The sequence below is a fragment of the Perca fluviatilis genome, chromosome 1 (assembly GCF_010015445.1).
Source record: "Perca fluviatilis chromosome 1, GENO_Pfluv_1.0, whole genome shotgun sequence".
Classification (NCBI taxonomy): Eukaryota; Metazoa; Chordata; class Actinopteri; order Perciformes; family Percidae; genus Perca; species Perca fluviatilis.
This window is the reverse complement of record NC_053112.1, coordinates 10,238,052-10,243,055: the sequence shown is the minus strand read 5'-3', so window position 1 is coordinate 10,243,055 and position 5,004 is coordinate 10,238,052. Positions and strand designations below refer to the sequence as shown.

The 5,004-nt window shown below is 38.0% G+C and overlaps 1 long non-coding RNA gene across 1 annotated transcript; it reads right to left on the bottom strand.

Moving 5' to 3' along the window:
* Window positions 1-250: 250 nt before the first annotated feature.
* On the bottom strand, window positions 251-1,617 carry LOC120559570. Its single transcript, XR_005639321.1, has 3 exons — window positions 1,356-1,617; window positions 676-802; window positions 251-547 (listed from the first exon to the last, which is right to left on the bottom strand). It is a non-coding gene; the product is annotated as an uncharacterized LOC120559570 (long non-coding RNA).
* Between the last annotated feature and the right edge of the window lie 3,387 nt (window positions 1,618-5,004).

The following is a 5,004-nucleotide window of genomic DNA, read 5'->3' as shown; positions in this document are numbered from 1 at the left end:
GAACAGATCACTGCCAACCAATCACTACTGGTCACCCTGGGTCATTATAAATGTAAACCCCAATAATCAAATTTATATTTATATATTTATTCATATTCATACGATATGCTATTGTGTTGTATATTCATGTCATTGTTATGCTATGGACTACATTATTATTACCATCAAGGACATGAATGAATTTATTGAGGAAAGGAAAATTTGCTAGGAACGTGCTGTTTATTCAAGGAAAGAGCTTTATTAGCACAAATGCACACAACACAAAACACACAAAACTATGTACAAAGCGTAGGAGATCTGCCTACACAACAAATGAGAAGCTGAAGCCCAAAATCCTACAGCACCATGAAGCGTCTGTTTGCCACCTCGGAGCTGTATGTAACTGGCGGCATTCATTCTTAATTCGGTCCGTTTTGCAGCCGTCTGTGGTGCGTTGCCCTGTACTTCGGATCGTCTCTAATCTCGACTGCAGCTCGGTGAGCTCCTGGCTGCTAAAAGGAGGGAGGTCGCACAATCCATCCAGCACACTCTGTCTCGCTTCCAGCAGCTGTAAAAACAATCAATAAAGACAATCAGTACTGTGCGATGCACTGCGTATGGGCACCACACATCTATTAATGCATCTGAAAAATAGTCACATTGACCAAAAACGGATCTAATCTAATTAGGTCTTACCCTCTTTTCTTCTCAACCGACTCCGAGCTGAACTCTTCACAGCTTCTGCCGGCGATGCCAGATCTGTTTGTTTCTCCCTGAAGCTTCTGCATACTGTCTTACAGGCAGCTGGAAAACTAAAAAAAAACTAAAAAATTAAATGAGAGTGGTATGAATAAAAAAAACATAAGTCAGAGTGAAATTAAACCAGGAAGGAGAAAACAGTAAAAGTTAATTACACACAATGACGTCATTGTCAGCATCATGTAAATCTGGACTTGCTCCGCGCAAATAGGAGGTCACGGTCTCGTTATGAGGCGAGGTTAGTCTGTGAAAACACAATGTATGGTCAGGATTGGTATATTAACGTATCTATCGGTTTTTTAGCGCCTACAATTTGTCTCCGAGTTGTGAAGAAGGCATACTGCTTTCTGTTAAATTACAAGACCAAAAATATACACTTTTATAAAACAACTTACATCGGCCCCGCTTAGCTCTGCCTAATAATAAATCGCGCTGAAAGCAGCCGGGCACACAGCTCTGTGCTGCTCGCGTTTAAACTTGCGTGCATGGTGGGATTTAAAACATTACTGCCAAAGTCTAAGTAGCCTGTTTAACATCCAGATACAGTCATGGTACTTCTCAAGAGTTAATAAACAGTACAGACTAGCTCGGCGTTTCATTAATAATCATTTACTTACATTGTCTTTTCCTTTTCTGTGCGCGCATCTTGAACAACTCCTGTGTGTTCCCTTTTTAGATGCGTGGTTGTGCTCCCGTGATAACCAAGTGAAGTTTGACAAGAGTGTACAGATTAGACTCTTTTACCAGTTGTCCTGAAATACTCCCATACTTTGGAAGCTTTTGGTCTAACTTTTGGAGGACTCACCTGCCTCCGCTATTTTTCAAATAAAAGCAGTGAAGGCGAGGACCCGGGGGAGGGAGAAGAAAGAGGATAGCAGATTAACCAGCAGGGCGCGCACAGCGCACAGACTGGTGTGGAAGTGAATTACAGTGAGCCGTTTGAGACGGGAGACCAAAAATAAATAGGGGGTCAATAGTAAAACGACATGTTGACTACAAAAATTGTCGTCGACTTGGATTATGGACCAGTTTATTCTTTTTGCTGTTTTTCATTTGAGCGTTTTAATGGAATACTGGGAAAGTTTAATAACAACAATAGGACAATGGACCTTTTTCACAGCAGACATGTTGACTTGTCGTAGTAGGAAAAGCCCAGCTGAAATTGATAAACTTAACAAGGTATTTTTTTCAGGTATTTTTTTTTTTTTTTTTAAACAACATTTTTAAAAAGGCATTCAGCAGGTTATAAAAAAACACAGCAGGGCACACAGCGAACGAGAAAGGGAAGAAAGGGACAGGGAATAGAAAAATCTACATCAAAATAAAAATAAAACATGGCAGTGGCAGACTCAACTAGACGATCACCTCAGCTATTTCAGTGAGTCAGCATGCACAATACCAGGACCTCTCCTAAGTGGAATGCAGCCATCAGTAATGGTTTTGAATACACCTGTGCTTGTACTACTATGTCATGCCAACATGTCTGCCGTGAAAAAGGTCTATTGAAGTCCAGATTATGAGGCAAATTCAGCAAAGCCAACAGCTTCATATGCCATGGACATGTGAATATGGTGGTGAATTTGCCAGTATTTTAGGAAGACAAATGGTTGGGACTTTGTCATGCAATGACACAGCTGATATGCTTTATGTGAAGCCCAGTGTTTTGGTGTCAGCAGAAAGACTTCTCTTAGAAAACTGTACAGCGGTGCCTCTATCTCCATTCCACCAGACAACCTTTGATGAGCCTGACTGACATGCAAAGTTGACAATGTACCATCAGATGTACCCTTGTGTCACTGACGTTGACTGCTTTGCCATGACATGCAAATGGGTAACATATCTGAATGTAACTTACTGCATCGATGGATCTAGAGCAGAAAGATCAGCATATGAATATGCTAAGTGATGTGGAAACACTAACAGTTTTGAGGAACCCCTCAATGACCCTCTAGCAGAACTACGACCAGCCATTATAAAGCAGTTTATAGTTGTTAATGTTGTGTCAAAAGGTACTGCATTCAAACATGTTATTGCACAAGTTTCCCTGGCTTCATCCCCATCTGGACAGACATTTTCATGGAAAGCAAATCGAAGTTTGGAGCTTGCAGGGAACAGACACGTCATACCCATAATTTCATTTCTGCCTGTTGAGCGCATTGCTGGGAGATGTGTGGTTAACACATCCACTGTGCATTTAAGCAAGACCAAAGAAAAGGTCACTGTAGTCATGCCACTATGTACAGTGGTTGAGCTCTAGGAAACTGTGAATGAAGAATGGAATGCACATTTTACCTTTGTTGCAAAGCCTGATTAAAACTAATTGTTGAAATAAATTGTTTTGTGTATCTTTTTTACATAACATTGGCCATTGCTAATGACATACACTGTAATTAATCTAGCATACTTTCATAAAAAAAATCAATTCAAGCTAACATTTAAGAGTTTTAGGCTATACTGAGCCTGATCTATTTATACCAGAGATGTCCTTAAAATTAAGTTAATTATTATTAATTATAATTATTATTAATTTAACCAAAATATTCAGGTGACAGTCTTTGGTGCAGTTATATTGTGTTTATGAAGACTGCTGTTCATATTGTTGTTTGCAGTTTGATGAATATATTATGGCAGTTGTTGAGATTAGAAAAGGCCGATACATTTGCAAATGTGTTTTAAATGAAGTCTGTGATGAAAGGGCAAGATATTAAGTGCTACACACGTGTGTTTCTATAGTGGTTCTAAGAACGTCAGACTGGCCAGAGATCAATACAGCTTATTAGTTGATTTATTTATTTTTCTATCCTTTAACAATAAAGGATAATTTATGTTTCTCTTCCATGTGCATTTTATTTGGCATTATTATTTAGCAATTTAGCTGTACAATCCTCCTTAATTATAGTCTTAATTCACTGGACCAGTAACTTTATAGTTGAGGCTACTGTACATACTGTGCATTCATGAAACAACAGGGAGAGGTCACCTCCATGGTTTTTTACCTTATATTTTGCTGGCGGGGAAATAACTGAGGAATAATAACATTAATAATACTGTTACAGTCATGTTTACAGTGTGTGTTGAGTTTATCACTTAATTATCTTCTTAGTTCCTAGATTTTAGAGTCCAATTTGTCAGTGTATTTCCATTTTATGTCCATATAAGAGGAAGCAAAGCATAAATGTGAGGAAGCGAACTCGTGCTATAATAAAACAGCGAGAAATTGCGTGGTTGACAATAGCGAACGGACTGAATGATGTCTAAATGTCTAAAAATATACATTTACAAACCACTGCTCTTAACTGAAACCATTCTGCTCACTTTTAAGGCAAGATATAAATGTTAATGTGTGCAAATGATTAGAATAGAATAGAATGCCTTTTATTGTCATTATACACATGTACAACGAGATTGAAGCAACTCCTTTTCCAGTGTAAGCATGTACATAAGAGAAATGTAACTGTAACCCACTCGAAAATAGCCTACAAACAGGATTAGGTTATTTCTAGTTTAATATTATATTAATGTATTCTTGTTTACTTGTGGTTATATTTTCTTTGCACACCATATTTGTCCAGTAGGTGGCAGTGGTGGCGCTGCATAGTGGGGAAAAATTGCTACACTGATTCTTAGAGAGAAGAAGAAAAATAAGGAAAAAAAACTACGGAACGATAGTGAGCTGAAGCCATGTTTAAACTTTTCCACACTGAATGAACAAAGTAAAAAAAAATAGCATTTAAGAGCTAGTTAAAAACGTTTTTCCCACGGAACCTACTTCTAGGGAAGGAAAAGCAGAGGAAAAAGGGTTGAATTTACAACAAGGATATTATTTCTGATTTTTCCTTTTCTGCGGTGGTTTACACGTGTTCGTCAGTTGTGTTACTAGTAGACATAGCGTGATAGATGTGTTTACTGAGTCAAGCACGCAAAGTTAGCTCTATTTTTCTGCTGTTAATTCAGTTGTTTAATGCATTGTGTGAAAATGTATTTATGTGTACTGCGTAAGTTAAAAAAAAAAACAATCGGAGTTGAACATGATTTGAAGTGCTATTCCATGCTATTTTGAAGCTATGTTACTACGTGGTATACTAGTGCTTGAGTTTCATGTGTGTAGTGAAAATAAGAATTTAAGTTACTACAATTCATGAATAAGAGATTCACAGATCTGGTAGTTATTGAGAAAGTAATTGAATATTGCCCTGCAGGTTGGTTTTTTTATGCATGATTTGAGAGAGAACGAGAGGGAGAGAGAGAGAGAGGGAGTTCCATTGG